The following is an 11,574-nucleotide window of genomic DNA, read 5'->3' as shown; positions in this document are numbered from 1 at the left end:
ATATCTGAAAGATAAAATCATATATATTTTAACAAATAAGATCCTCAATAAACTTAAATATTATCTTCTATTACTATCAGAACCACAATCATGATGGGAGCACTCATGCAAGAAGTCAAGATAATGTGAGAACATCAGAGATAAACAAATTGATAAAAAAATGTCACATTTACCCATACTGAAGTCACTTGATGATGACGATCACACACATACACACACATACTATATCTTTATATATACATATATATATATATATATATATATATATACACACATAAGTATATAGGCAGATAAAAATTTATATACACATGTATTTGTGAGTGTATATTTGCATGTCATTTATTTCCCTCTCTGGAAGACATGAAACAACCTTACTCTCTATGGATCCCACTTTCTACCTGAATCTCCACAACTCATATGACTGACAGCAATTTAAGAAGTCCAAATTGCTTCTCTGGGTGAGTGGTCCCTGACTTTTTGGACTGATGCTTAATCCTTGCATACAGTGCAAATGGCCTCCATTTCTGGATGTCCAAACAAATAGAGAATCTCAATTTCTGTTGCTAATTTCTCTAACAAAGGCTCAGAATCTTTATTCTTATTTTTCACTAAGTTTTAATCTCTCCTTCTATGTCTCTGGCAATTGTCATCCTTCAAGTTCCTTTGGTTACCTATAGATGTCGTGTGAATATACAAACCTTTTGACATGTCCCCACATGCAACTTGGTACCTTTGTGTCTTTTTCTCTCCCTAAATTTGATATGTATCTGTATGAGACTGACTGGGTGAGTATGTACATGTATGTGTATGAGTATGTGTTTGTGTGTGTGTAGGCAGGCATTCATGTATATATGACTCCAACATTTAAGAGTCAAGCCCAAGGTTCAACTTCAGGAGGTGAATTTCATTATTCTTGAGGAGTCACCTCAACTTTGTAGTGTTACTGGTAGTATGCTTCAGTTTTGGAGTTAAGAAGTTGACTCATAGAATATAATAAAAGGAAGGCAGAAGGAACATGGAGGATTCTTATCTTTTCCAGTAGCATGAGAGAGGAAGATGGATTTACCCATCTCTTCATGGCACAAGTCCATTTATAAGACAAAGAGGCATTTAGTTTTTCCTATTGCATTTTGGTTTTGCATTTACAACAGGAAAAAAATAGTGTGGGAAAATTCACTTGTGGGGAACTTCCTTAACTAATATGAATTACAACCTATGATTTAGTGGAAAAGTACTAGAATAGTGTCAAAGATAAAGTAACCAGGGGGTAGCTAGGTGGCTCAGTGGATAGAGCACCGACCCTGGAGTCAGGAGTACCTGAGTTCAAATCCAGACTTAGACAATTAATAATTACATAGCTGTGTGGACTTGGTCAAGCCACTAAATCCCATCGCCTTACAAAAAACTTTAAAAAAAAGATAAAGTAAATTTCCTGAAGTTACACAATTATAAAAAGATAAGAGAGAGAGAAAAAAGAAGATAGAAAGGCGAGAGGAAGAAGAGGGTGAGTGTGAGATGGAAGGAGGGAGGAAAGGAGTATAGGAGATAGAGACAGAAAGAGATCTGTTTGTGTGTTTGTGAGTGTGTGTGTGTGTGTGTGTGTGTGTGTGTGTGTGTGTGTGTGTGTGTGTGTGTTTGCGCGTGCGTGCCAGGGGTGGGGAGGGGAGGTCTTCTTGACTCCAAATCATACTGTCTGTTGTACCAAGCAGTCTTTAACCCCTAGGAGATATTCAAAAAGCTTTATTGATAAATGATCAGTTAAAAAAGTCTTGGTTTAGGAGAAAGTATCTCCCATAAGAATTTTTTTTTAATAGTAAATGAGACAACCAAACTCACTTACTCATGAGAAGCATGACATTATACAAAAACCCTTTTGCTTATAAATTCCCTGAATAGCCTGCCATTATTTAGGGGCCAGTCAGGCTAGGATAGGTGGAATAAAACTTTGTCTGCTATCAGACCTTGTCAGTTAAATAGTGATAGCATTTTTAAAGCTTTGACATCAGACTTTTAAAGTAAGCAGTCTCTGGATAAGAGATCCAAAGATGTACTGCTTTTAATCTTCTTTGGCCTGGGAAAGCAGATAGATTGATAATCATAAGACATAACAATAACCTTGAAATATTGGTTCTGATAGTTGTAGACTGTTAAGATAATGAATTGAGTCACTAAATGATAGCAAATTGAAATCCCTTGCCTATCCACAGTCTTATAGAAATGATCTAAAGGGACAAGTACAATATCTTCTCCTGTAATTAAAACTGGATAAAATAACAAGTGAAAATGAAAGGAATGAAAGAACCAGATTGTTGTTAAATAGTTAAGAGTGTTTCTTCATTCTTAGATTTAATATTCTATTAAATGTAAATATTAACATTCTAATAAAAATCAAGTTATGTACTGAATAAATAATAACAGGAAAGAACAAGAAACATAGAAAAGGAAAGTTTTGCAAAGCATATCAGAAAATTTAGGTGTACAAAGGACTTTGTTGATCATTTAGTGCAACATTCATTTCTTTCTTGAGTCTTATAAAGAAAGTTTATTTTTGCCCAGGTCATACAGATATCAAAGACACTATTTAGACTCAAGTCCTTTAAATTTATAGCCATTCTTTTTTTTTCTTTATACAATAGAAAAGTTAAGTTCTAGGTTTTTTTGGGTGCTTACTTGGGCAAGATATTAACTCTTTGGAATTCAGCTTTCTTGTATGTTAAAATAGAGTGCACTTTGACCTTTAGATTTCTTTACAGCTTTAAATTTATAGCTTAGTAATTTATCAAAAAAAGAGAGTCACAAACCAAAAAAGAGACACACTTGTGGTGACTGGTAGAAATTAACTGCAGAAAGGAGTGACAAAAGGGAAATGATCCAAGAAACATGAAGGAACTTCTCCAGGTTGAGTCAGGAAAACAGATAAAACAGAAAGCAATCATTGATACCTTTAAAAAATGTTTTATTTATTTATTTTATCCATTTGTACATGCACATTTCCAAGTTACAAAATTCCCTCTACCCTCCTTTCCCACCCCCCCTCCCCTCAAGAGGGAACAATCAGGTTATCATTTTATGTACATATTTTGTTAAATATATTTATAAATTAGTAATTTGGGGCATGAGGAATTAGGATTAAGGGAAAGAGATACCTAAGAGACAATTTTTATAAAGTGTTCATCAGATTTGCAAAGGGTATTTTTTTGTATATGTTTTGTTTTGTTTTGTTTTTCTTCCTCTGGTTGTTGAAATATTGTTCGTTACTAGTCTAATACAGTTGTCCTAGCTCTCTGTACTGCTGAGAGGAGTTGCTTCCATCAAGGTTGTTCATCTCATAATATTGTTGATGTGTACATGGTTCTCTTGGCTCTATTCCATTCACTCAGCATCAGATCCCTTAAGTCATTCCATGCTTCTCTAGAGTCTATTTATGGTTTCTTATAGAACAATGCCCAATTGATGGGCATACCCTCAATTTCTAATTCTTCATTTGTTGATACCTAAGAAAAGTTTTTGAAAATTAGAATGGCTCTAAGATAAAGCATTTAATGTGTCGGGTAGCTTCTCTGTGGAGGGTATTTGAAGGAACTAAACAAGAACCACATAGGAACCACATAGGTGACTTGTAATCTACACCATGAAAGGAATACCCATACTGAAGAGATCTTGGGTCCCTGAAAGGATAAATAATTAACATTTTTTTTTCTTTTGACTATAGGTAACTTTTATTTCTTTTGAAAACTGACTATTCATTTATTCTTTTTGATCAATTGGGAAATGATTCTTTTTTTTTTCTTTTTATCAATTTGATTTGGTTCCCTTAGGAGGACCTGAGTTCAAATATGACCACAGACACTTAATAATTGCCTAGCTGCATGACCTTGGGCAAGCCACTCAACCCCATTGCCTTGCAAAAACCAAAAAAGGAAAAAAAAACATTTGCCCAACATCATATAGATCATATCTGAGGGAAGACTGGTGTACTCTATCCATTGTATCACCTAGTTGCTCCTGTTTAAGCATTTCTTGATGTATCATAGTCATTAGCTTCTACTTATTGAATGCTAATCTTTAAGAATGATTTTCTTTTTTCTTTTTTAAAAATTTTATTAATTTTGAGTTTTGAAATTTTCCCCTAATCTTACTTCCCTCCCCCACCCCCCACAGAAGGCAGTTTTCCGGTCTTTACATGGTTTACCTGATATACATTGATCCAAATTGAATGTGTTGAGAGAGAAATCATATCCTGAAGGAAGAAACATGCAGTAAAAGAGATAGAAAGATCAGACAATAAGGTATCAGTTTTTTTCTAAATTAAAGGTAATAGTCCTTGGTCTTTGTTCAATTTCTGCAGTTCTTTCTCTGTTTACAGATGGTATTCTCCATTGCAGACAGCCCCAAATTGTCCCTGATTGTGCACTGATGGAATGAGCAAGTCCATCAAGGTTGATCATCACCCCCATGTTGCTGTTAAGAATGATTTTAAGTGAGAATTTTGTATCTCTTTTTTTCCATTTGACCAATTCTACCATTTTTTTCCTTTTTGTTTTTTGCAAGGCAATGGGGTTAAGTGACTTGCCCAAAGTCACACAGCTAATCGAGTTTTAAATGTCTGAGGCTGTATTTGAACTCAGGTCCTCCTGACTCCAGGGTCTGTGCTCTTGTCACTGTGTTACCTAGTTACCTCAACCCAATTCTACTTTTTAAGGACTTTCTTTTTTCTTAAGTGAAATTTTGTCCCTGTTTTTCCTCTTTGGCCAGTTCTATTTTTTATTCAGTTCTTTTCTTCAGTGAATGTTTGTGCTTCTTTTTCCCATTATGTCTGTATTTAAGGTGTGTTTTCTTCATTATTTGTGTACATCTTACACTAAGGAGTTAATTTTCTTTTCATTATTTTCTTGACCACTCTCATTTCTTTTCCCAATTTTTCCTCCGGTAATCATATCTATCTTTAACTCTTCCAGGAAATCTTACTGGCCATGCATTCAATTAGTATTCAAAGATTTTGTGGAAGTCATTTTAACACTTGTATTCTTCTAAGTTTGTGTCTTTGTCTTGCTAGCAAAATAAGGTTTTTTATGATCAAGTTGTTTTTGTTTTTGTTTGTTTTTTATCCTTACTCTTTTTCCCAGACTATTTTTTTTGGTTTTATTTTTTTGCAAGGCAAACGGGGTTAAGTGGCTTGCCCAAGGCCACACAGGTAATTACTAAGTGTCTGAGACCAGATTTGAACCCAGGTACTCCTGACTCCAGGGTTGGTGCTTTATCCACTGTGCCACCTACACTACCTAGCTGCCCCCCCCACCAGACTATTTTTGAATTTGAATTTTATGCTAGGGTTCTTCTCACCTAGGGGTATCCTAAGCATCAAAATTTTTCATGTTGCTATTTTCTTTTTTTTAATTTTCATTTTACTTTATTTCCTTTGATTACTTACAGTGATCTTAGAAAATAAGTCTCCCAGGTGACTAAGCTATTTAAAAATCCTTATCTATAATACTTAAAATTCAACATAAACAACTCAATTGAATTCAACAAACATGTAAGATGAACAAGTTGAATGTGAATCATAGTACCAGTCAAGAAAAAATTAAAAGAAAAACAAAGCAATCCCTGCCTTTAAGAAGTTTCCATAAAAATTTAAAAGAAAACTTAAACTCTTGTTCTTTTTCAAACACAATTTCTACTTCTTTAACAATGTTTTTGTAGCCCATGATCCAGAAACTCACCCAAACCCAAGCTCATGTTTTAGAAACTTCTCAATAATCATGCTTTGCTCACTTCCCTACCAATGATTCCCTCAGGGAATAACTAAATTTAGCTTGTTCTTATTTCTTCCCTAGGGTCATTCATTATCCTCCTGCAAGCACATGTTGTTATTTTCAGAGATAGCTTTTGCTGCACATTTTTGCTCCTTCCAAGGTGGTGTTATTCTGGAGAGATGCTAACTCTTGGTCTGAGCTCTGGTTCTTACCCAGTAAGAGCCTTGATTTCCAGGTAGAAAAAAGAACTAGCACTCCTTTTTACCCTGAAAGTGTGTCCAGGTCTTCTCCCGCCCTGCAGGCACAAGTGCTAGAGCTCTTCTCTGACTTGAAATTGTGTTCACAGATCCTGTTATGACTGACCACAAGTACTCCTCTCCACCCTAGAACTATAACACAGCACTGTGGAGGGCAATAGAGTAGACAAACAGCTCCAGGTTTTACATCCAGTGCCAATATTTTTCTGACCAACTTATCTGACTTCTTTACCATCTCTGGATTGAGATCTCCGAAAACTGCTCCTACTGCTACAATGGCTGCCTCAAAGGTCCAACCCTAGGGCTGCCATTGAATAAACTCCATGCTAGCCCCCATTCCAGTGTCACAGACCTCTCCTACTGCCCATCTAAGTTTACTTGGGCTGGCAAAATATCTCACCCAAACTATTGTTTGCTTTGCCACTCCATGATTTGTTTTAAGGAATTACATTGAAATTGTTTGGGGCAGGATATTGGAAGTTTGACTGGACTACTGACACTACTCCATCATTTTGACTTTTCCCCCAACTAGTATTTTTAAATGTCTACTATGTTCCAGAGACTGTACAAAGTACAAGGGGTACAAAGAAAGGTAAATGCAGACTTTGTCCTTGAGGTTTAATGGGGAGAAAACATGAAAACAACCATGCACAAACAAATAAAGTGCAGCAGATGAAACATCAAACCTGGAGTCAGGAGAACATGGGTTAAAATTTGGCCTCAGATACTTGACACTTACACTGTATGACCTTGGACTAGTCACTTAAACCTGTTTGCTTCACTCCAGGACCATCTCCAGTCAGCCTGATTTATATCTGGCTATTGGACTTAGATAGCTTTGGAGGAGAAAGTGAGACTGGTGACTTAGCACAGCACCCCCTAACTCAAAACTAATTCACTTGCTTCTCACATAATTCTCTGATGCTATGGACTCTGAGAAAAAAGGACAAACCCCATTATTATAATCATCATCAACAACTAAGATATATGCAGAATAAATTGAAGGTAATCTCAGAGAGAAGGCACAAAGATTATGGAGGACTGGGAAGACTTCTCGTATGAGATAGAATTTTAGCTAAGACTTGAAGGAAGCCAGGGAAAGAAGGAGACAGAGTTAAGAAAGAGGAAGCTCTAGATATGGGTATAGCCAAAAAAATTCTTAACCATCATCAGTATCAGAGATGTTTAGCACAAGAAGTGCTAATCTTCCCCTATAATCCTATATTCAGCAGCTGGCTATCCAGCACTTGTAAAAAGTCAATATCAATAATAATTATAATACCATCTATCTCCTCATTTTAACCCAATCTGATCATTAAACACTTTTTTTGGACAAAATCTGTGATTTCTTTAATATAAGGGAATACCATGAGGAAATGGGTCTTCAAAACATCTGGACTTGGAGCCCAAATCTTTACCCACTATTGTATTTCAGTACATATTTTAACCCCATTAGCTTTTTGTTCTTAATTGCTGATATAACTCTGCAAATATAAAATGAACTGGTTCTATTTTTAAAGATAAAGATAAATCTACTACTGCAATCAGCTTGTAACCTTTTAGCTTATAGCAATGCTTGCAAAGTGAATAAAAACATTTGATTATCAGTTGTTTGTGTGATAGTCCATAAAGTAATTTTTATTTTTATTTGCTAACAATATTTTCTCTCTGAAGGGCTTTGCTGCTCTAAATAAAATCTTACTACATTAGAGCTCCAACCCTAAATCTCATCTCTGCTGTATTTCAGCAGATGTCTGATTATATTACCTCTGCCAAGTATGGCAAGAAAAGACCCAGCTGAGCCCATGCTGCTTTACAAATGTTCTGAACCCAGGAGGTTGGCATAGCAAACATCCACATGCTAATTGTGACATTAATCTCCAACTATCAACTGCCTAGAGATGTTACTTCTATGTCAAGAGTATGTTGTCATTTAAAAGTACTCTCAATCTCACATAGTTTCACACCCTTCATTGTTATTCCAATAATAATTGTAAGAAGTTAAGAAAACATAACTATGGATTTTGAAAGAATAACATAAATGGATGAATGGAGAGATGGATAAAATTTATTAAGAGTTCATTATGTGACAAGCAAATCACCGTTAAGTCAGACCCTGGACATAAAGGAAAAAAAGAAAAACCTCTGCAAGGCAAGGCTTGGACTGCATGGGCACTATCTCGGCCAATGACAAATCAGGGATCAGACCCCAGCCTCAGCCAAAAAAAAAAAAAAAAAAAAACTTGGATCTATACTCCCTATACCACAAGAGTAGAGATAAAACAACAAAGATCAGCAAAATAGCTAAAAGAATGCTCACTATAGAAAACTACTTTACAGACAAAGATGACAGCAATGCTGTGACTGAAGAAGAAAGCAGTGAAAAATCACTCACAGGGGAAGTATCTAAACAGTCTAAAAATTGGACTCAAATACAAAAGCTCATCAAAGAGCTTAAAAATGAATTTAAAAACCAAAGGAGAGGAAGAAGAAAAATGGAAAAAAGAAATGAAAGTCATGCAGGAAAATTATGAAAAAATTGACCAAAGAAATCAGCTTTTTTTTTTATATTTTTTCAAGACAATGGGGTTAAGTGGCTTGCCCAAGGCCTCACAGCTAGGTATTTATTAAGGGTCTGAGGTCAGATTTGAATCCAGGTACTCCTGACTTCAAGACTGGTGCTCTATCCACTATGCCACCTAGCCGCCCCAAAATCAGTTTTTGTTAAAAATAAAAATAACCAACCGGAAAAGGAAACACAGAAGCTGATTGAAAAGAAAACCCTAAAAATTAAAATTGAACAAATAGAAACCAGTGAATCTACAAGACTATAAGATTTCATAAAACAAAATAAAAAGGCTGAAAAAATTAAAGAAAATATAAAGTACATTTTAGGGAAAACAAATGACCTAGAAAATAGATCCAGGGGAAACAATTTATGAATCATATCACTACTAGAATGCCTGGTTCTAAAAAAGAACTTTCATGCAAGAAATTGTAAGGAAAAACTGTCCAAATCTACTAGTACAATATAACAATATAACCATTGAAAGAATCTACAGAATCCCGGCTGTAAAAGCCAAATTACAGAACTCTCAAATAAAGGAAGGGAATATTGCATGTAGCAAAAAGAAAACAATTCAAATACAAAGGAAACACAATTAGACTCACATAGAACCTATCAGTCTCAATACTGAAGGATCTGAAGACCTGGAAGAGCTGATTTCTGAGAACAAAGGGCCTGGGATTACAATCCAGAATGTACTACCCTGAAAAATTCAGCATATACTATCAGGGATAAAGATGGATGTTCAATGAAATAGAGGTCTTCCAGAATTTACTGACACAAAGAACACAACTAAACAGAAAATTCAATCTCCAAATTCACAACTCAAGAGCTTCATAAAAAAGGTAAATGTAAAGGGGAAGGAAAAAGCAAAACAAAACGAAAGAAATGTTGGTCAAGACCATCAAATTGTATACAAACTTAAAAGGGAAGATATAATACTTCTAATTCTTTAGAACTTTACTTCTCTTAGGAAAATTAAAGGGTAGAATATAACTGATGAGAATGAACCTAAAGGATATGGGTATAGTTGGTCTTATCTCTCCATTGAAGAACTCCAAGATGACATCACTATGTTTGAGACAAAAAGCCCTGAAGAAAAGCAGGGATGATCCTGAGAAAAAAAATTGTGGAATTTAAACAAAGACCAAAGAACATTACATTTAATTTTTTAAAAAAGTTATTATATAATTTTACTATCACTTAAACTTTATTTTTCTTCCTTAAGGATATGATTTTCTCTCTCATCACATTCAACTTAGATCAGTGTATACTATGGAAACAATGTAAACACTAACAAACTGCCTTTTGTGGGGGTGGGGGAAGGGAAGCAAGATTGGGGAAAAATTGTAAAATTCAAAATAAAGAAATAACTTTAAAAAAAAGCAGGGATGTTAACTTTAAACTTAAGTGTCTCCTTATCCTTTGACCAACTTCAATTCTGCTGTGCTTAGCACCTTGTCTAATGAGGGCATCATAAACTGGGAGGACCTAAGTCAATGTCTCTGTATTTAGTCTTTTGTACAGTTTTCAGGTGAGACCTCCAGAGCTTTCCAGTACTTAAGGTCATTAATATTCTTGAAGGTAATTAGAACAGGGTTTGACTTAAGCTATGCTTCACTTAACAAGTTTTAAGTACCCTAGGTGGGGAGGGGGAGATAAAAATGATAAAAAAAAAAATAGACCTAGCTTCTCTTAACAAGGGGTTAAGTACTCTGGCCCTGAGTGGGAGGTGGGGGTAATGTGTGAGAGAAAATAGGCCTGGGGTCTTTTGGGGGTGGCTAGGTGGCTTAGTGGATAAAGCACTGGCCTTGGAGTCAGGAGTACCTGGGTTCAAATCCGGTCTCAGACACTCAATACTTACCTAGCTGTGTGGTCTTGGGCAAGCCACTTAATCCTGTTTGCCTTGCCAAAAAAAAAAAAAAAAAAACCTAAAAAAAAAAAGAAAGAAAGAAAATAGGCCTAGGGGAAGGGCACAAATAGTTCAAGAAATGATATGGTTTTGGATGATAACTTTGGCCCTTGAGAAGGATTGTGTCTGCTTGAAAAATACTTGAAAAGGGGGGTAAGGTAAATATTGATAATAAATATATATTGATGCAATTTGAGTCAATGCTGCTTATCAAGCATTCAAGCAAACAATCTGATATGATACTTTGATAACAATATGAGCTTATCAAGCAATAAAATAATCAAACTGTGGTTAATGATACCTGATTAAAAATATTAGAGTGATAAATAACATGAAGGAAAGAGATGCAAAGATTTATAAATTTAGAGGGAAATAAGGCAGAATATGAATACTGAGTAAATTCTGTTCAATAGACTTAGCCCAGAGAGGGGCTTGTGTTTAAACATTTCACTTAATTTACAAGGAAGGGGGAAATTGAGAAAGGGAAAGATAAGGGAAGAAGGGATTAATAAAAGGGAAGAAGGTATAAATGAAAATAAACTGAAAGTTAAATTTTTAAAATTCAAAGGGGAAAGGTAAGAGAAAAGGAAAGAAAAAAATATAAATGAAGAAAGCATGCAGGGAATACAGAATTAGTAATCTTAACTGTAATTGTGAATGGAATGAACTGATCCATAAAATGGAAACAGATGGCAGAATGGATTAAAAACCCGAATCCAACAAAATGTTGTTTAGAAGAAACACATTTGAAGCAGAGAGATACACACTGAGTAAAGGTAAAAGGTTGGAGTAAAATATATTATGCCTCAACTGAAGTAAAAAAAGTCTGGGGTAGTGATCCTAACCTCAGATAAAGTAAAAGCAAAAATGAATCACATTAAAAGGGATAAGAAAGGATACTACATCTTCTTAAAAGACATCATTAGTAATGAAGTTATATCATTACTAAATATATATGCACTTAGTGATGTAGCATCCAAATTCCTAGAAAAAAAGCTGATTAAATTACAAGGAGACATAGCCAATAAAACTTTAATATGGGAGACCTCAATCTCAATTTCTCAGATAATATCTAATAATAAT

Source organism: Macrotis lagotis, chromosome 7 (assembly GCF_037893015.1).
Source record: "Macrotis lagotis isolate mMagLag1 chromosome 7, bilby.v1.9.chrom.fasta, whole genome shotgun sequence".
In the NCBI taxonomy this organism is placed as follows: Eukaryota; Metazoa; Chordata; class Mammalia; order Peramelemorphia; family Peramelidae; genus Macrotis; species Macrotis lagotis.
This window is presented reverse-complemented; position numbering follows the sequence as displayed.